Source organism: Schistocerca cancellata, chromosome 1, assembly GCF_023864275.1.
Source record: "Schistocerca cancellata isolate TAMUIC-IGC-003103 chromosome 1, iqSchCanc2.1, whole genome shotgun sequence".
Lineage (NCBI taxonomy): Eukaryota > Metazoa > Arthropoda > Insecta > Orthoptera > Acrididae > Schistocerca > Schistocerca cancellata.
The window spans coordinates 382,724,024-382,746,357 of record NC_064626.1 but is presented as its reverse complement, the minus strand read 5'-3'; the positions used below and the strand labels follow the sequence as shown (position 1 = coordinate 382,746,357).

The 22,334-nt window shown below is 41.5% G+C and overlaps 1 protein-coding gene across 2 annotated transcripts in view; it reads left to right on the top strand.

Annotated features, from left to right (window-relative positions):
• The first annotated feature begins 3,980 nt into the window (after positions 1–3,980).
• The window catches only part of LOC126175221 (luciferin 4-monooxygenase), a 270,984-nt gene continuing 252,630 nt past the window's right edge, over positions 3,981–22,334 (top strand). Inside the window, exon 1 of one of the 2 annotated variants that reach the window (XM_049921853.1) lies at positions 3,981–4,166. The gene's annotated coding sequence lies outside the window, so the exon portion shown is untranslated. Of the gene's footprint in view, positions 4,167–4,583; positions 4,729–22,334 lie in introns of those variants that run through there. The other variant, XM_049921862.1, reaches the window with a different exon arrangement.

The window sequence follows — 22,334 nt, the reverse complement described above, 5'->3', positions numbered from 1 at the left end:
TCTGCTTCCAGCAAGATTAAGGTAATGCATGCCTCTGGCCAGGTTACCTCTGACACCATGAAAACGTCGAGCACGACTATTCTGGTGTGGTGAAAGAGTTGACTAGAGTGTGGAATAGCACTTTGTTATCTCCAATAACGAGAGTAGCTTTGTCTGTACGCGACTGATGAACGTACACCTGTGTGGCGTAGAACTGGTCAGCCGCCGACTTCAGAATGCATTCGACTACAGCTCTCGTTCCCAAACTTTCTGGGAGCATTACCCCTGAATACAACCACATATTAGCTAGTAACTCCCTCCCCCCCCCCCACCCCCACCCCCACACCTTCCCTACATGAGCAAGTAACTAATCTTTAGAATGAAGAAGAATTTTCTTTGAAGATTTTAATTTTTAAAATGACGAAAGGTGAATTATATTTAGTTCTTGTAAGTGTTTTGTCAAACCACGAAGTAATGAGTCAATGAGACAGTTGGCACGATTTACTTGTAACAAACTTTTTATAGAATGGTGAAGCAGTTTTCAGTGCACTGAGAGTGTTAATTAAAACCACTTTTCGAAGAATGAAGCCAACAAACTCCATTAAGGGTCTGCATCACTCTTCTCCCTAGCTACACTTCCTTCAGTCACACCCTGCATCCCATTTAAATCAAGCAAATTAAGATAGGTGAACTGTACATAGGATAGATCATATAGAACCAAGAGCTTGAGGAACTATACCAGCAGCCCAACAGAGCAGGAACTGTCAAAGCCAAATGAATGCAGTGGGTCGGCCATGTGGCTCGGATGGAGGATCACAGAAGGCCTCAGAAGCTCCTGGATTTCACACCTACAGGAAAGAGACAGCCAGGGAGACCCAAGAAGCGTTGGAGAGATGGCCTCCATGAAGATTTAAGTCAAGTGTCAATCGATGCGGACGGATGGCAGATAGCAAAATTGGTTCAAATGGCTCTGAGCACTATGGGACTTAACATCTGAGGTCATCAGTCCCCTAAAACTTAGATCTACCTAAACCTAACTAACCTAAGGACATCACACACATCCATGCCCGGGGCAGGATTCGAACCTGCGACAGTAGCGGTCGCGCGGTTCCAGATTGAAGCGCCTAGAACCGCTCGGCCACATCGGCCGGCGGCAGATAGCAGCAATGGACAGAATACAGTGGAGGAGGAAACTTGTTGAAGCGTGCGGTTCACTGGGCCTGATCACGTAGTAGTAGTAGTAGTAGTAGTAGAACTGTACTTAGGCCCATTTTTGTGAATTACTTTATTGCTGGACTCCTTTCTTCTGAGCTGCCAGAAATTAGATGACTTCAGGCTGCCAACACTTTGCATCTGAACACTGCTACTATCAATAATAATAATAATAATAATAATAATAATAATAATAAGAACAAGAAAATAATAACAGTAATAACACTGCGACGTAGAACCTATGTCAGCGAAGTATCCACTACACATTTACTGTTGTACTATCTTTTCGTTTACTGTTACGAAATGAATATTGAAACAATGTGTCACCTATTGTGGGAACTACCTACATCTCGAAGAAGGCATTTTCATGAAATATTTAAGCATGTTTTAATTTTACTGTAATAGATGCATGGTAAAAAGTACAAAGCATGTATGTAGCGAGTGGACTGTGCGAAGAAGATGTTCATATACTCGTTTCAGGAGCCATAACCGCGAAAATATTGTATCGTGCGTTAATGCTAACATTTGACAGAAATGTAATTACTGCAACTTATCAGCATTACAGACTTACAAAATAGTGATAATAGTAATGATCTTCTGAAAATAATTTAGCTTCGTGACCGAAACACAACTGAATCCTTTTGTTTTCACCCCTTAGAAAATTCCTTTTTACACCTCCGGTGGTAATTACCCCCAGGTTGGGAACCGCTGCCCTATAGCAACATGTTCCGTACCATGTTTCGTGAAGTGGGAGGTCACAGTTACAACTCGCGGTCACGTTGGGCGTTTCTGCAAGGTGAAGCCTTACACAGTCTTTTATCCCATTTCTTCGACGGATAGTTGATGTGCCGGCCGTTGTGGCCGAGCGGTTCTAGGCGCTTCAGTCTGGAACCGTGCGACCGCTACGGTCGCAGGTTCGAATCCTGCTTCGGGTATGGATGTGTGTGATGTCCTTAGGTCAGTTAGATTTAAGTAGTTCTATGTTCTAGGGGACTGATGACCTCAGATGTTAAGTCCCATGGTGCTCAGAGCCATTTGAAAGCTGTGCTTTTGTAGCGGGACAATGTACAAGGGTTGGAACTTAAATAGTGACAACTATTTATTCACAACCGATACAAGAGAGTTATATGTTTCCACCTGTTAATGTCCTTAAAAGTAGTCACCAATGTTGTGTAGAACCCATTGCCAGCGTGTGGAACGCGTAGTATACTGTTAGCAGAGCCTGTTCTGTTGATGGCGCGAATGGAGCGGATTACTGCCTGTCGAATCTCTGGAACAGTTCTGAAGCGAATGCCAAAAAGTGGTTCCTTCATCTTCGGAATCAAATAAAAGTCACAAGGACTAAGTCCGGGGAGTATGGTGGATGGTACAGTACTTCCCAGTCCCATCGACCGAACAGAGCAGCCACACCTTGTGTTGTATGCGCCCGCGCATTGTCGTGCAAAATGATGGGTGGTTGCACAGAAAGTGTCGCCGCTTCTTTCGCATCTTTCCTTACAGTCCGTTGTTTCTCCCTGTTCCCTTCATTAACCAAGTCATTTATCTCAGCAAAAGAATCCTCCGCTGTAGGTAATTCAGTCTGATGTCTCCACGGTACAGGGAGCAGAAGATTAGCAATTGAGATCGTTTTTACCTGCTGTAGGGAAAGTGATGGAAAGCAGAAACTTCCATTTACATCCTGCCAAGCATCTACACACTTAACAACCATATCTACATTAGATTCCATTAGAGTATGTCCGAAATTACATTCACAGCTCAGTTTTCTTTGGTTGGAAGTCCTCAGTCAAAACGAAAAGTAAGATATTCCGTAAGCTTGAATTTTGTTCGATAGGAGACGCGCCTTTCACAAGTCAAGGAGCACAGCATCAACAGCGACCCCTAGTTTAGCAAGATCGCCCTGTTTGTGAATTTATAATTCCTCTAATTTCTTTGATCTGCCAACTGGTGATATATAAGCAAATGGTTTGTTACAGTTTGTGACTTGTAATTGGAAGTCCACCCTCAAACTTCTTTGCTTTGCATTATTCGCAGTCGTTCTGTACAACGTCTCACCGTTTTTCGCGATTTTTCAATTGTTCCAGCAGTCATCAAGAACTACCTCAAGGCGGCATGAGCATGTTTGCCGAAATATCATGGAGTGATTACGAAGTGATCCGGCTAGATACTCTGTAATTCTACAAATTAGATATACGCTGAGAAAACATCAGATCGCAATGGGTTTGCCTGATATCAGAACTCAAAGATCTGTTTGTTGTTCTTGACGCGCTATGGCACGTAAATGGCTGAATAATAAGCTGCTTTTACACCGTAAAGTAAATCTCACGTTTTCCAAAAAACAATAAATTACAAAGACAATTTTACGTCCATTTACATCCTGCCTTCAATTCGGCGTGATTATTACACTTAGCCGCTGAGTACGTGAATTCGCTTTCCGAGGAAGATAAAAAATAAAGAGCGCAAATTAGTATTTAGTAAGATATTTCTCAACCGGAAGCATACGCGGTGGCAAAAACAATATTCCCTTTTACATTGCTCTGGCTTATTTTGCTTTCTGTGCTGTTTGATTACACCTTATTACCACTGTATTACATGAGTATGAACACGCTGGATATATAATTTTAAACAGAAGATGTTATAAATTCTGTTCAACGTCCAATAGAACTAAGAAAACATAGCAATTTAACATAACCTTTTCGTAAGCCCATTTCAGTTAACGTCTTCTTTCAATTAAATAGAGAAATTCTCGCTCGTCTTCTCCGTGTGAGAGAATGTTGGCAGCAACGGCTCCCATGTGACGGTGTAGGAGTGGACTTTCAACAGGCACAACATGAGCTTCTCCAGTCGGGAAACACGCTGATAGGAACACTACCAGTGTGAGTTAACACTTGACAACAGTTCAGTGCTGCCGGGTGACGTCACGGTAACCTATAGGAGCTGCGAATCACAACAGACACGCTCACAGCCAAAGAAAACCGGTAAGCTCTTTTTATTTATTGTCATAGTACTATAGCAAGACTCGCATTGTTCAAATGAATAATCTGTGTGAGTTTCAACAGTGCTGAATCGTATAGGAAGGCAATGTGTGTAGTTTGCGGTGATTGATAGTTCTGAAATGCACCGCAGTGGCAACACTTATCGCAATGAACTTGACCTTGACGTAATGAATAGGAGGTTTGGCAGTTCCAAGGCTGCACTCCGAAAAGCCGGCGTCATTGTGCGAATTAAATACTTGAATCGCGACACTAATTTTTGTTTTTTAAATGTAGCTACTGCCCATGGGTAGCTGAAAAATAATTTTAGTGAAACGTCACAGCTTGTTTCACTATAGCTTGTGTTCCCTAAAACCTTTGTTTCTGTCACGTACATTATGCAATCAGTGAAAACACATGATAAAAATAAGCAGCGCTGATAAGCGATTCTCATGCCTGCCGCACCACTGAGGTGTAAACGACGCTGTTCTTGTCAGTATCCGACAAGTGAGCAACACGGTGTTGTGCCATAAACATCGTCGGTCCCTTTGTGTGGATTATTTCAGAGGTATGGAGCGCTACAAAGACTGTAAATATTTAGAAAAAATCATTAACAGTTAATTTATCTGGCTCTTATATTTCTCATTTATGTAGCTTAGCTGTGCTTTGTAGTAATTTGTCAAGGTTATTGTAGAAATTCGTGTAGTGTAACGATCACGCTACGTATAGACGCAAACAACCACTATAAAAAAAATTTGGGCCGGCCGGAGTGGCCGTGCGGTTCCAGGCGCTACAGTCTGGTACCGCGTGACCGCTACGGTCGCAGGTTCGAATCCTGCCTCGGGCATGGATGTGTGTGATGTCCTTAAGTTAGTTAGGTTTAAGTAGTTCTAAGTTCTAGGGGACTGATGGCCACAGCAGTTAAGTCCCATAGTACTCAGAACCATTTGAACCATTTTTATAAAAAAAAATTTGTAGATTTCATTAGACAAACTCGTACACAAATTATTGACTCAGGGTACATTTCAAAAGATCTTCTACCATATACTGTAGTTAACAAGACGCAGAGAGGATGTACCGGCATTGTAGAATTTAACAGCACTAGTCCAATAACTATGTTGGATAAATGTTCACATAAAAAGTAAATAATTCGGGTAACAATTATGGTTATTTAATGTTCGATATTCTCATCACCTTCCATCTGCCAGTATTAGGGGGAAAACGCACCAAGTTTACCTCTAGTAATTCAACCAGAAATGCCTCCATCAATATAGAGCTTTATGGTAAAGACTGTATAAGTTTCAAAACATTCAGAAATATACAAATATAATTGGTTGAAGTAATACGACTTTCTTCATAGATCATGATTTTCCTTTCCCTTCAGTAACATTTACAGAGCGACGTCCCGCTTTATTACAATTTTTAACCACACTCTTCTGGACACATCGGATACAACTTCCTTAGATTCAAATGAGTAGGCATCTTTATATAGGCGCTACACTCTTCCTGTATTGAAGTATCATAACAAAACCAACGAAGGACAGTGACCTACTCAAAGCATATGGGTGCAATTTAGCACCGCGTGGTCTTAGGCGTCTTCTCACGGTTCGCGCGGCTCCCCCGCTGGAGGTTCGAGTCCTCCCTCGGTCATGGGTACGCGTGTTGTCCTTAGCGTAAGTTAGTTTAATTTCGGTAACGTAGTGGTTAAGCTTGGGGACCGATGACCTCAACAGTTTGGTGCCATAAGATCTTGCCACAAATTTTTTGGAACACAGCGTCACATGCAGTCACAGAGCTACCTGTTCTGCATTCCAGCTGGTACACTGCGCAACAACGTAACAAAATGGACAGACGAGGATTACCTTAGTGCTGTCCTAGGCTGCTGAAAGTTCTCAGTACTGGAAAATTTAAGGCTGTTTTCGGAGGTTTCCCACATCTATCAGGTTGTGTATTGGCCCTAGGCTACACTTCCTTAACCAGCTCAAAAAATATAGCTTTCAAAACACACTTTATTCACTTCAGTTATTCCAGACGACACTAAAATACAGATGTGAAGTTTTATAAGTAAACAAAGTATTACAGATCGCTTCAAAGTTGGATCAGATTTTTTAAAAGTTTACTCCTTGTTTCTCCACTTCGAAGGGTATTAATGCGTCATTTGCTGATTCTGCATCAGTTTTACACGACAGGCCTGTTGTAGTACACTCGGAAGTATAGTCATGCTTCATTGTACATGTTTTACATCTATACTTAATCTCAAACACATCAGTGGAAAAAATAAAATGTAATTCTCTGCGCAAGGATTTTCTCAATCATCCTTTTTTATCCTATTTCACAATTTTAATTTTTTGGTTCAGCCTAACGTTATGGGGTAGAATAAAATATTTTTATTGATATTTTCTAGCTTTATTTCATAACCCATTGTATTCCCTGGACTTAACCATATGTGAATATAATTTCAAATGATTGAATCGAAAGTTGTACCAATATTCATATTAATAACATAAAATTATGTACATTGCACGTACTATTGAAATTTGCTTACAGTTTTGGCATAAAGGTAATCTACCTTAAAAGAACTAAGTAGATAACTATCAATCGTCTGAGAAACAAGTTTTTGTGTACTTCTCACCATACTGTGTTCTTGGAACACGACACAGTTTCAAACTCGCCGAATCAATTATATCAAAAATGACAAGTTTTCATCTGGTCCCCTCTTGGAAAAATTTTTGCCGACGCGCGGAAGATAGTGTGATAGACGTTGCTGATATTCCGTATCCATAAGGTACAAACCACTTTCCAGGCACTTTCAGAGAACTGTAGTAGGTCCGAATTTTAATGATAGACTAACAAATCCCACACAGAAGTATCAATTTTTCAACATGTGCGTACATGTCTGCACTTTTTGAGACATAGCGCGACATGTAATGAAAAGCAGATAGTGTTACAGAATCGTCTTTTCTCTCCAATGTAGCTCTCAACATGGTTCGGCATTTTAGGTGGGTGATTTTGCTGATGTTTCGGTTTTAGGGGACTTAACTTTTACAAATGGATGTACAGATCGTTGCAGATACATTTTATGTGAAGATGTTAGATCGTGCTACTAACTGACTGTTTGCTAATGTGAAGTTTGTTTGTTGTCCTTCTGAAGAAACCATCACGCGAGTCGCCCAAATGTGGCGTCGACTGAAATAAGACTCACTCGGCGGCCGAACTTCCCCGGATGGGGCCTCCCGGGCAGTAATGCCGTACGATCATTTCATTTTCTTCTGAAGAAGACGGGTTAAGGTTAACTGAATCCCACCACTTATTGCAGCTGATCTGCCGTCCTTATTCATCTCGTATTGTGTACCGTAGATGAAGTGCAGCCAAGTTCAAAATATTGTAACTATGAAGGTTGTTCACGTCCTGCCGTATACGATTTTTTTCCGCGTATGAAAGATCATGTTATTGGGTTGGTTCATAAGTTCCTAGAGTTTTTCCGTAAGTTTAATAAACACAACAGATACACATAACAGAACTTTAGACATCGTTAATGGATTCTACTTTACTATTTACATTAGTCTGCCAAGGTTGGGGTAACTTTTAGACTTCGCAACCGTAGGAATCTCGGGGTTTTGAGGCGAGATTTCATCGAGTCATGTTCGGAGCGCATTTTCATGCGAAAAGGAACGTTGGAGGTTGTTCGATAGAGAGCGAAAAGGTGTAGATCTGATGACGATGATGATGATTTATGATGGAGGGCGCTAAACAGCTAGGTCATCAGCGCCCTTGCATTAATGTTGTACTGAAGAAGGTTTTCATAATCTGTGGAAGGAGATCACTAAACTGGAAAACGACGTTTGATCCCACCACAGGAAATGTAAAGCGACACCAGGGAGGTGAGGTTCAGAAAAGCCTGTAATAAAACCCCAGCGAGACACAGCGGGATAACTAAACGAAATCATGGAGAAAATACTTGTAAGGATGCTGTTAAAAAAGAGATAAATAACCGGGGCTGGATGACCATTTAGAAATAATACATGACCCAGCCACTCTGTGACACATTAACATCACACACGCAGTATTTTGGGAAGAATTCCGGACACCACACAAAATTTTAAGACACAAACAACACTCGCCAGAGGCTCAGACGATTCTGCGGAGATCTGGGGTACAAATTTCTCGACCTCCGCTATCGGGTGGAGAAATGTAGGGTCCCCCTGAATAGGTCAGGCGTGCATTACACGCCGGAAGCGGCTACAAGGGTAGCGGAGTACGTGTGGAGTGCACATGGGGGTTTTTTAGGTTAGAGAATTCCCTCCCTAGGCCCGACTAGACGCCTCCTGAGACGCGGCAAGGTAGGAGCAGGCAAAATGCAACAGGGAATAACAATATTAATTTGCTAATAGTAAACTGCAGGAGCGTCTATAGAAAGGTCCCAGAACTGCTCTCATTAATAAACGGTCACAACGCCCATATAGTACTAGGGACAGAAAGTTGGCTGAAACCAGACGTAAACAGTAATGAAACCCTAAACTCAGATTGGAATGTATACCGCAGAGACAGGCTGGACAGTGAAGGGGGAGGCGTGTTTATAGCGATAAGAAGTGCAATAGTATCGAAGGAAATTGACGGAGATCCGAAATGTGAAATGATTTGGGTGAAGGTCACGGTTAAAACAGGCTCAGACACGGTAATTGGATGTCTCTATAGGCCCATTGGCTCAGCAGCTGTTGTGGCTGAGCACCTGAAGGATAATTTGGAAAATATTTCGAGTAAATTTCCCCACCATGTTATAGTTCTGGGTGGAGATTTTAATTTGCCGGATATAGACTGGGAGACTCAAACGTTCATAACGGGTGGCAGGGACAAAGAATCCAGTGAAATTTTTTTAAGTGCTTTATCTGAAAACTACCTTGAGCAGTTAAACAGAGAACCGACTCGTGGTGATAACATATTAGACCTTCTGGTGACAAACAGACCCGAACTATTTGAAACAGTTAACGCAGAACAGGGAATCAGCGCTCATAAAGCGGTTACGGCATCGATGATTTCAGCCGTAAATAGAAATATTAAAAAAGGTAGGAAGATTTTTCTGTTTAGCAAAAGGGACAAAAAGCAGATTACAGAGTACCTGACGGCTCAACACAAAAGTTTTGTCTCAAGTACAGATAGTGTTGAGGATCAGTGGACAAAGTTCAAAACCATCGTACAATATGCGTTAGATGAGTATATGCCTAGCAAGATCGTAAGAGATGGAAAAGAGCCACCGTGGTACAACAACCGAGTTAGAAAACTGCTGTGGAAGCAAAGGGAACTTCACAGCAAACATAAACATAGCCAAAGCCTTGCAGACAAACAAAAATTACGCGAAGCGAAATGTAGTGTGAGGAGGGCTATGCGAGAGGCGTTCAATGAATTCGAAAGTAAAGTTCTATGTACTGACTTGGCAGAAAATCCTAAGAAATTTTGGTCCTATGTCAAAGCGGTAGGTGGATCAAAACAAAATGTCCAGACACTCTGTGACCAAAATGGTACTGAAACAGAGGATGACAGACTAAAGGCCGAAATATTAAATGTCTTTTTCCAAAGCTGTTTCACAGAGGAAGACTGCACTGTAGTTCCTTCTCTAGATTGTCGCACAGATGACAAAATGGTAGATATCGAAATAGACGACAGAGGGATAGAGAAACAATTAAAATCGCTCAAAAGAGGAAAGGCCGCTGGACCTGATGGGATACCAGTTCGATTTTACACAGAGTATGCGAAGGAACTTGCCCCCCTTCTTGCAGCGGTATACCGTAGGTCTCTAGAAGAGCGTAGCGTTCCAAAGGATTGGAAAAGGGCACAGGTCATCCCCGTTTTCAAGAAGGGACATCGAACAGATGTGCAGAACTATAGACCTATATCTCTAACGTCGATCAGTTGTAGAATTTTGGAACACGTGTTATGTTCGAGTATAATGACTTTTCTGGAGACTAAAAATCTACTCTGTAGGAATCAGCATGGGTTTCGAAAAAGACGGTCGTGTGAAACCCAGCTCGCGCTATTCGTCCACGAGACTCAGAGGGCCATAGACACGGGTTCACAGGTAGATGCCGTGTTTCTTGACTTCCGCAAGGCGTTCGATACAGTTCCCCACAGTCGTTTAATGATCAAAGTAAGAGCATATGGACTATCATAACAATTGTGTGATTGGATTGAGGAGTTCCTAGATAACAGAACGCAGCATGTCATTCTCAATGGAGAGAAGTCTTCCGAAGTAAGAGTGATTTCAGGTGTGCCGCAGGGGAGTGTCATAGGACCGTTGCTATTCACAATATACATAAATGGCCTTGTGGATGACATCGGAAGTTCACTGAGGCTTTTTGCAGATGATGCTGTGGTGTATCGAGAGGTTGTAACAATGGAAATGCGGGAGGATCTGCAGCGAATTGAAGCATGGTGCAGGGAATGGCAACTGAATCTCAATGTAGACAAGTGTAATGTGCTGCGAATACATAGAAAGATAGATCCCTTATCATTTAGCTACAAAATAGCAGGTCAGCAACTGGAAGCAGTTAATTCCATAAATTATCTGGGAGTACGCATTAGAAGTGATTTAAAATGGAATGATCATATAAAGTTGAGCGTCGGTAAAGCAGATGCCAGACTGAGATTCATTGGAAGAATCGTAAGGAAATGCAATCCGAAAACAAAGGAAGTAGGTTACAGTACGCTTGTTCGCCTACTGCTTGAATACTGCTCAGCGGTGTGGGATCCGTACCAGATAGGGTTCATAGAAGAGATAGAGAAGATCCAATGGAGCGCAGCGCGCTTCGTTACAGGATCATTTAGTAATCGCGAAAGCGTTACGGAGATGATAGATAAACTCCAGTGGAAGACTCTGCAGGAGAGACGCTCAGTAGCTCTGTACGGGCTTTTGTCAAAGTTTCGAGAACATACCTTCACCGAAGAGTCAAGCAGTATATTGCTCCCTCCTACGTATATCTCGCAAAGAGACCATGAGGATAAAATCAGAGAGATTAGAGCCCACACAGAACCATACCGACAATCCTTCTTTCCACGAACAATACGAGACTGGAATAGAAGGGAGAACCGATAGAGGGACTCATGGTACCCTCCGCCACACACCGTCAGGTGGCTTGCGGAGTATGGATGTAGATGTAGATGTAGATGTAGATCAGTTACAATAGAGGGAAGATCCTGTGGAAGACCCAGTTCAATCCTCAGGTCGTCATATAAAATGCACTCACATAAAATATGCCGTACTGACAGCTGTGTACAGCATTTCTGACATACTGAAGGCTCCTCCCGACCTAAGAGGAAGCCGTGTGTCAATGGACAATGTCCCACTCTAAGCCGAGTAAGGGCTACTTCACACCGTCGCGTGCGGAAGGAGGTGATCCATGGTCGCACTTAAGTCTTGATGGAACGTAGTTCATTGTTCCTCACATCCAGTCACAGTGACTCCCACAACATATGACCTTCCTGGTCACAAATGAAGTGACAGCCCGCAGAGGGACTGAACAGCTGGAAGGAGGAGGAAGGGAGCAAGCCTCCTTAGCAACAGCAGGAGCAAGTTCGTTTCCCTGGATGCCTATGTGCCCTGGAACCCAGCAAAAAATGATTTCCTTGTTTTGCCTGTGCAAGAGAGGGAGAGCGTCCTGCTCTTGTTGCACCATCCGATCTGCTGGGTACATCTGTCCAACAGCGAGAAGGGCACTTTGAGAATCAGAACAGATGATAAATTTTTTTGTCACGGTGCCGTATCATCTGCTCCATTGCCCTCAGGATAGCAAACAATTCCGCGTAATAAACTGAAAACTGCTCTGGGAGCCCTATTCTTAGGATAGTGTCGGGGAACACGACAGAACAATCGAAAACATCTCCCTGCTTAGAACCATCCGTATAGACGGTAATAAAATCTGGGTGGCTACGTAAAATTTCATTAAATTTAAGGGCACAAGATCAGGTGAATAAGGTTGGTGCGGAATGCCTTCCCAACCCATTTCCTGTCTATTGTTTTTGGTCAGTCCAGCAGAATCCGGGCGGGCATTATCGTGGATTATAATCACTTCACGCACTCTTCCTGGTCGTTGTTCTTGGACTGAGTCTGCAAGACATCTCAGATGTTGACAATAAATGTCACGGTGCCGTCTCATCTGCTCCATTGCCCTCAGGATAGCAAACAATTCCACGTAATAAACTGAAAACTGCTCTGGGAGCCCTATTCTGAGGATAGTGTCGGGGAACACGACAGAACAATCGAAAACATCTCCCTGCTTAGAACTATCCGTATAGACGGTAATAAAATCTGGGTGGCTACGTAAAATTTCATTAAATTTAAGGGCACAAGATCAGGTGAATAAGGTTGGTGCGGAATGCCTTCCCAACCCATTTCCTGTCTATTGTTTTTGGTCAGTCCAGCAGAATCCGGGCGGGCATTATCGTGGATTATCATCACTTCACGCACTCTTCCTGGTCGTTGTTCTTGGACTGAGTCTGCAAGACATCTCAGATGTTGACAATAAATGTCAGCAGTGATGTTTACACCCCGTGGAAGAAATCTGTAGTACACCAAACCGTCGTTGTTCCACCAGATGTATAACATTATCCTTTGTGGATGCATGCAGGTCTTCATATGGGGAGTTGCTGCTTTGTTTGGTCTCAACCGTTCCTGTCTTTTCCTTATATTAGCATAAAGATACCATTTCTCGTCACCATTAACGGTACACGATAGGAATGGTCGGTGTTATTCACGAGCAAATTGATGACGAGCAAGCAGGTATACACATATAGCCGGCTACCCACTAATTTTTGTGATTTTGGCTTAGAGAATGCAGTGCCCACACATCTGATTTCTGAAACTTACCCATTACATGCCACTGTCGCACGGTGCTTGAATGATCACATTTGCCATTCCTCGAGTACGCTGACGTGGATTATTGTAGATTAACGGTTTAAACGATCTTCATCAAACCACAAAGATCTTCGTGAACTTGGAGAATCACTAATGTCAAAACGATTTTCCTTGAAACGAGAAAACAATTTTATTACCATGTTCTGTCCAATAGCATTATCCCCATACACAGTGAAAATGTTTCTGGCTGCCTCCTCTGCTGTCATCCGTCTATCGAACTCAAACAGAAGAATATGTCGGAAATGTTTTGATATCTCGGTTTTGGCATTCCATTTTATAGCCTTCACAGCTCCACTCATTATCTCCAAATGACAAAATGACAATATGTAAACTCAAATAGCAAGAGTGAACTACAAATAAGAATGACAATCGATAAATAAAGCCATAGCAACCGGAATTCCAACATGTAAAACAAAAGTTCTACGAACTTATGCACCAACCTAATATTTTGTCACGTAAAATTAAATTTATGTCGTGCCGTTTCCACTATTATCTTTGTTACAGACCAGAATTTGCATTCGCCTCTTTCAGCAACAAGCTTTCTACTAAAACGACATAGAGTCATTTAACGTTGTGATATAATATTTGCTTAACTAAGGAGTAGATCCTCGCACTCTCGCATATCGATCACTGTTGTCAACATAGAACGAGATACGTCGCCAAGTTACACACTACATGAAAACGACCGGATTGCAAGCTATGATGACAATGACTCACTTATAAAAGCCGTCATTAGTATGTATGGCTAGAATAGCAACCATCATTCTTCCAGGGGTGATGATCTCTGTGGGTCCACTGGTAGTCCGAAGATGCTTGTGTACTCCAAAAAATATGGAGTCGCCTCTGTTCCAAAGAAGGATTTGCGAACTGTCAGCTCTACTCTAAGCACTGTTCATATTATTAAACTTTACCACGTACTGGAACATAACCCCTTCACTGTAGTAGGTTTAACGTCCCGTCGTCGACATGGTCTCTAGAGACGGGCTGGGAAAGTTCAGGGACGGAAATCGGCTATGTCCTTCCTAAAGGAATCATCTCGGTCTCGGCATTTACCTTAAACGAACTGGGGAAGCATCTTAGAACCTGAATCCGTATGGCTGATATGGATTTTGAATTTCTTTTCTTACGAATTCCCGAATGCGAGTGCACTGTGCTAACCACTTTGCTGCTGCTCTCGGTCTCATTATATCAGACTAAAGATTCACTGTCTGATCAAACGTGTCCATACACTCATATGTAATGCGGAATTCACCACTAGATGTCACGAGAGGCGAACCCACCAGTATAAAACGAGGAGACTGGGATTGGGCGGGGGGGGGGGGGGGGGGGGAGTATTGTGTTATTTTGTCAGTACCGAAGAGTCAAGCTGTACATTTTCCAAAAAAGACATGGACAACATTCGCCAAGTATTCGCGAGTCGGGATGAATAGTAAACTAATGTGGCAGAGGTAATTAGCTGAGTTCCGTCAGAAGACAAATCAATGACTGGGTGCCTTCTATCACGTTATAAAGGAATTCTCTGACCTGTGCATTCGAAATGGACTCGTAATATATCGGACTTTCATCCGACCAATTATGGAGTACGGAACTCCAGTGTGGGGAACCACAGTGAAGACGTACCAGTAGAGACTACTGACTCTACAGAACAAAACTTTAATAATAACTCACCATGTCTCGGCGCACTTTCGGCCAAATATCTATACAAACAGCAGAAGAACCGGAAGTCCTGGAACGCTTTCAAAAGATGGCCACAACATTATATCAGACTGCTGCAACGCCCGAGAACCCACTCATTCGAAGCCTAGGAGCTCTCCTGGATGACCAAACCGTTATAAACGGCGCTACCATAGTTAAGCTGTCAGAAGAATACATTTCGCTAGCAATAACATCGCACCCCTGCAGGCAAAAGAATGGACATAGAAAAAAAGGAAGAAGAATTAGCAGCAAGAGAATATAGTAGTAAATGTTCTCTGGGTAAAAACTACACCACAGACGATTACTAAGAAGGTAGCGACTATATGTTGTCAGTGGAGGAGCAGTGAAAGCTAAATGGGCTCGTCAGGAGGGCTCAGTGATTTTGAACGTGGACTAGCCATTGGATGTCATCTGAGTAACGCATCCATCTGGGACATTTCAACCCTTCTAAGACTGCTCAAATCGAGTTGGTGACGTGATTCTGACGTGGAAATGCGAAGAAACAACCACAGACAAGCCAAGACCTCATAAACCTCACGTGGAAACAGGGATTGTCGAGCATTGCAGAGCGTGGTTGTAAAACATCGAATGAAATCAGCGGAAGGAATCACTCGTAAGTTCCGAAGAGCTACCAGCAGTCCAGCTAGTACAATGACGGTGCGTAGGAAGTTAAAAGGAATGGTCGAGCAGTTCCTCAAAAGATACACTAAACGACACTTGAGGTGGTGCAAAGAGCGGCGCCAGAGAACAATGCATGACTGGAAGCGAGTGATTTGGAGTGATGAATCTCGCTATACAGTGTGACAATCGGATGGAAGGGTTTGGGTTTGACGAATACTTGGAGAATGTCATCTGCCATTGTGTGAGTGCCAACAGTGAAGTAAGGAGGAGGTTATGCTACCGTACTGGATTGTGTTTCATGGTTGGGTGTGGACCCATTACTGCTCTTGACAAAACGCTAAATGCGGAAGGATATGAACACACTTTACAGTATTGTGTACAGTGTACAGTAGAGGAACAGTTCGGAGATAATGACTCTAACAGCATGACAGTGCACCCTGTCATAAAGCAGCATCAGAGAGGCTGGACCATAACATTTCTGAAATGGATTGGGCTGCCCAGAGTTCCGAACTGAATCCAATAGAACATTCTGCCCGCATCTCGTGGTCGTGCGGTAGCGTTCTCGCTTCCCACGCCCGGGTTCCCGGGTTCGATTCCCGGCGGGGTCAGGGATTTTCTCTGCCTCGTGATGGCTGGGTGTTGTGTGCTGTCCTTAGGTTAGTTAGGTGTAAGTAGTTCTAAGTTCTAGGGGACTTATGACCACAGCAGTCGAGTCCCATAGTGCTCAGAGAGCCAATGGAACACCTTTGAATGAGATAGAACGTCAGCTTCGCTCCAAACCCCAGCGTCCAACATTTCTGCCTTCTGTGATTTCGGCTCTTGAGGACGAGTGAACTAACATTCTTCCGCATACATTCAGACATCTCGTTGAAAGTGTTCCCAACCGAGCTCAAGCCATGGACTCAGCCCATATTAATATCCACTAACAGATGTCCAGATTCTTTTGATGAGATAGTATATATGCATCTAGCAAGATGGATCTCTAAATCTTTTGTCAAATGCCGGAATAGTTGTTCAGAAAGAGTGCGGCAGATTTCCTTCCCACTCCAAATTTGAGCTCTATCCCTAATGAACTCGCCATTGACGGGGCGTTAATCTCTACTCTTCCTTATTTTTTTCATCTGTTTTCTTAATTGTTGAGTCATACAAGCACAAGCTCGTTCTTATATTTCTTATTAATCTTTAAGGGACCTTTATGCACGACGGTGCACTCATCTAGTGATGAAAACACTTTCGTCGGAGGTATGTTGAGCCTTGCTTCAGGACGACCTGTTTTTAAGTGCAATAAACTTATATCTGTCGGCATACTCTGCATGCATTCCGAGATATAAATAATCTTTGATCTGGTGTACTTGTTCCACTGACTTACCAACTAAATATCTGTGTTCGTGTTGAAATATCGTGCATATACATTTAGGTTGCACTTGCGCGTCGTGTTGATGTGTTTGTGCTCATATGCCACAGCAGAAGACAATCCCTGCACAACGTGTAAGTAAAAAAACAATAAGCTCATTTTGTTGTTGGAAAACAACTGATGTGTATTGCTCTTATCGTTATGTGTTTCTCTCTGAGCCATGTCTTCGAGAATCGAAAATATCTCACAGCTGACATTATGTAAAAAGAAATGTAAGTGTAGTACCATCTCACAAATGTGAAATTAATGGAGGGACAATTGAGACTGGTATACTGCACTAAAAACTGAAGAATGGGGTACAACCCGTCGAGTTTTAAAAGTTACCACAGATGATACATTGCAAAGACATAGAGAAACTATGAAATGTAGAACAGAAAAAACAGATCGTAGACATATATCACTTATATCCATATTTCAAAGGTAATTTTACACATATCGCTTTTTCACAGTAGAAAAGTCCTAGTGCCATATTCTTCAGTTGATTTACATTGGCCAACTGAAAAAAAACCGACATACGTAACATTGGAATGAAATACGTCATTTGACTTATATACGTTATATCCTGTACTTAATTTGACCTACTATCAACTGAAGTATAGGATGCAAATTTTACGTATGTCGGTTTTTCCATCTTCGCTAGTACTAGTACCAACTGAAGAATAGGATGCTAATTGCTAATATTAGCGCGAAGGCGAAAAAAGCAACATTTGTATTCCGTAATTGAACTACGAAGGTTTTATCCTATTATTCAGTTGCCGTATATAGGTCAGATCAACTGAATTACAAGATATAAATTTTATGTATGTCTGTTTTCTCTTCGGGAGTACTACTATCAGCTGAAGAATGGGACACTAATACTAGCGAAGGCGAGAAGAGCGATAAACGTAAAATTCGTTCCCCGTACTTCAGTTGACTTTTATATGTCAACTGAAGAATAGGGTACTAGTACTTGCGAAGGTAATAATGGCAACAAACGTAAAATTTCTATCCCGTACTTCAGTTGACCTATATAACATACTAGTAGTAGCGAAGGCGAAAAATGCGACAAACTTAAAATATGTATCTTATGCTCAGTTGACCTACATAGCACAGGATACGAATCAACTGCAAATTAAACAGCAAGTGGAATAACCCACTATCAGACAAAGGTATAATTAAACATGTGTACCCACAAACGATTTGGAAATTACCACAAGCGACAAAAAACAGACACAATATCTCTTAATAACACATTCATTTATTTTTATTTATGATTATGACGCCTTGCCACAGAAGATAACCGATTTATTATCTACGGCTTGAAAATAAACAACTAATATGTACGACTAAAATATGAAGTTGTTGATTAAAACCGACGCGTTGTCTCATTCTTCAGTTGACCCTTCTTTTCCGAGCCACGTCTTCGAGAAGCGAAAATTACGTAAAAAAAAAAGTAAGTGTAGTACCATCTCACAAATGTAAAATTAATGCCGGCCGCAGTGGCCGAGCGGTTCTAGACTGCTACGTTCGCAGGTTCGAATCCTGCCTCGGGCATGGATGTGTGTGATGTCCTTAGGTTAGTTAGGTTTAATAGTTCTAAGGTCTGGGGGACTGATGATCTCAGATGTTAAGTCCCATAGTAATCAGAGCATTTTGTGAAATTAATGTAGGGGCAATTGAATCTGGGAGACTGCTCGAAAAACTCTTAGTGCTATGAACAATTGTTACTGAAACAAAACAAACATTTATATTCAGCAGGAGATATAAATTCAGCCATTGTCATACTCCATCCCCCGAGTCGATAAAATATGGTTATTAAGATTAAATGACTCGTCGTTCTGCGATTTTGAAGCACACGTAGATAGTATACATACCCCCAATGATACTAGTTTTGAAGAATAACTGGGCTTCGTTTCCTCATGTCTGAGTTTGATACTTGTCTTCTTTTGAAACCATTCTTCATTTTTTTTTCATTATTCTAAATTGCCAGTGAACGCTGCATTGCTATCGGGTCTTGAAAGGCGTAATGTTCGTAGAGAGAAATCCACTATAAAAATAACGCGTGAAATATTTAAAGCACCCAAAACGTGAAGAAAAGATAAAACGAGAAATCTCACGGATAAAACGATATGCCATTTTTTGTCATTTTGAATCAAAAGCTACTTTTACTGGGAAAAGCGGAATGAATATGGCAAACGTAAAGAAAAGTAAAAAAAGAGCAATAGGCCAGCGTAGGGTATGGTGGCATATCCTGTCGTTTAAGCACGTAACAATAGTCGCTATTCCTTGGCTGAAGCAAATAAGGAGTGCAGGGATTTCTACTACTGGTAGAATTCCAACATTCGGGTTGAAATCTTGGAAGAAAACTTAAAAATCCAAGAATACTGTCACAATTCGATCCTTTACCTTGTTACATGATACCGTTGCGATCTGGAATCGCACCATAGCATTTGACACTTGGTTTAATCAAATTCTGTGGCGCAAGTCCGTCGACGGGATATTAGCCAGACGACAAGCACAATGCTCCATCGCCCTCTCACTTTTACCCCGCGAAAAGATCCCCGCTACTCATTGGACAGCAGGCTAAGTGGACCTGGAGCCGCCTTCGAGGGACTGAAGCAAGAAAAATTCCCACCCTTACCCAGGATTGAACTCGGGCCTCCAGAGCCAGAGCCTAGTGCTTCATCCTTTTTTTTTTGCCTTATTCCTCCAGTATTAAGCTACTCCAGTTTCCTCACTGAATTATGTTGTTCCTACTGTGTGAATATGCTCAAGCACTTATTCTGCTGCAACTGCCGGTTTCTGCTAACTGCTATGGCATATTTATTCATAGGAGCTTAATGTTTGTTGTAACGGCCATTCAAAAGGTTGTAATTGCTTGGGCTGTCCTTATCATCTACAGCTGAGTAATTTTCCTTGAATCTCCTTGATGAAACTGCACCATAGGATATTGATATAATACCTCTATTTTTACCCTCCTTTTTCCTGTTATCCCTCTTTGATCTTGATGTTTTTCACCACCCGCTAGACCGACCACCACGGCCACATTTGGTGCTTGGAAGCGTGTAAAAGTAACTGCGCACAGAGAAATAAGAGTGTATGAGGGATGCAAATACTAGACCATGTTGAAAGTAATGTGTGAACATTGACATAAATGCAGATGCCTGGAAATCTTGTAATAACTGGTTTATTATGCAAATAAGTGTCAATAACCATTTATATAAGTAATATTAACGTGCCCCAGGAACATTGTCAACAGTTTCACATGAAATGAAACTATAAGTTTAAAATTTCTTTGCATCCATTTCTTTGCATCTTACGGAAAGTTCATAAGCCAATAGAAACATTTGCTCCTCCCACTTAAGACATCCCCAAACAAATGTATTACAGTATTATATATGTTTTTACTCGATTTTACCTTATAGGATAACCAAAGCAATAAAACAAAGAACGTAAAATATTTAGTCTGCAAAAATGAACTGTAAAAATTTTGAATAAAGTCCATAACAGAAAGTTTTTTGAGTCTTCTTGAAGAACCTTAGAGTTCTGATAAGAGCACTATTGTTCTTAGGTGACAATTATGCATTGTAATGACATGCCAGTTGCAGAAGAATTGTGATATTTATAATTAATGTCATGAGATATAACAACAATTTCCACATAAGGTTTGCGTTCTTGCATAAGATTGAGGGAGGCTCAGCATTGTGGTCCAATTCGCAATTAGCGTCTATTATAGACCAATTATGATACGTGATTCTTCAATTTCTCCAGGCCTATTTTATGAGGAAATAAATCTCGGTTGAACAGCCTCGTATGAGTGTGCATAGGACACAATATTTTGGCAGTCGACCACGTTGCTATCATCAGGTGCACACCTGATGATGGCAACGTGGTCGATTGCCGAAATATTGTGTCCTATGCACACAGATACCAGGCTGTTCACCCGAGATTTATTTTGTCAATTATGATATGTTGATACTTACTACTCTGGGACCATCTAGTTACAGCTGAATAAAAAACATTTTTTGTGGCACACCTTTCGCGTTTATTCTTTGTAAGGCTTCTTCAGTGGCCTGGAATATGTACATATTTTTGTTTATACTTTTTAGTTTACATTTAGGACGTTGTATTTTAGTTGTAAAAAGCTCTGGCACGTACCGTTTCTTTAACGTAATGGTAATTTGAAGTTCTATTCACAGATTTGTGGATATTGATCTATGTGCTGTGTTCTTGTTCCTTGTAATAGCCTTTTTTATTCCGACATTTAACATTTGAAATTTCGTTTTCTGCGCTTCACAGCATTAGGAATTGAACAGACGTTTTGATATTATGTCTTGGATGATATTGTCAAATATTGACTATTATTGCGAACTACTGAATGTGTTTTTGTGGTGTCTGTGAACTGCTTTGTGTGTGTATGTATGTGTCCGTCACTCACACATACATATACTGTATAAAAATATACACATACATATGCGTATTCCAGGTTACTTAAGTCGCCTCACAAAGAATAAAGGTGAAATGTGCATGGCCCATAAATTGTGTTTTATTAAATACACACACACATACACACACACAGACAAACAGATCACAGATACCACAAAAACCCATCCAGTAGCTGACAATAACATTCAACAGTTGTCAGCATCATCAAAAAAAAAAAAAAATCCATCAAAACGTGTAATCTATTCCCTATGCCCTGAAGCGTAAACAAGAAATTTCAAATGGCAATTATCAGAAGAAGAACAACTGTAACAAAGGAACAAGAACACAGCATGTACTTTGTAAATCAACATCCACGAAATCTGTGAGTAGAACTTTAAATTATTACTACATCACATAAAAACAAAAAGTGCCAGAACTGCTTGTAACCTGTCACACAAGTCTGCAACGTCCTAAATGTAAACCAAAAAGTAAAAACTAAAATATGTATATGTTCCAGGTCATTGAAGATGCCTTGAAAAGAATAAAGGTGAAACGCGTACGGCACAAAAATGGTGTTTTACTAAGTTATGATTAGAGAGTTCCAAAGTAGTAATTATCAACATACCGTAAGATTATACGCAACTGAGGTTGGAGACGGTTACGGACCGATGCTTTATGGGCGCGAAGCTGGTGTCTAATAGCATCTTAGATGTGTTCCTTCAGATTAATATCATATGAGATCTCTATCAAACTCTTAAAAGTATTATTGCCCGATTCTGAACTTGTGACACGGACAGTTATCATGCTGGACGAGGCCATCGCCATCGAGAAAGACACGAAGCACGAAGGGATGCAGAGTCCTTAATACACTACTGGCTATTATAATTGCCACACCAAGAAGAAATGCAGATGATAAACGGGTATTCATTGGACAAATATATTACACTAGAACTGACATGTGATTACATTTTCACGCAATTTGGGTGCATAGATCCTGAGGAATCAGTACCCAGAACAACCACCTCTGGCCGTAATAACGGCCTTGATACGCCTGGCATTGAGTCAAACAGAGCTTGGACGGCGTGTACTGGTACAGCTACCCATGCAGCTTCAACACGATACCACAGTTCATCAA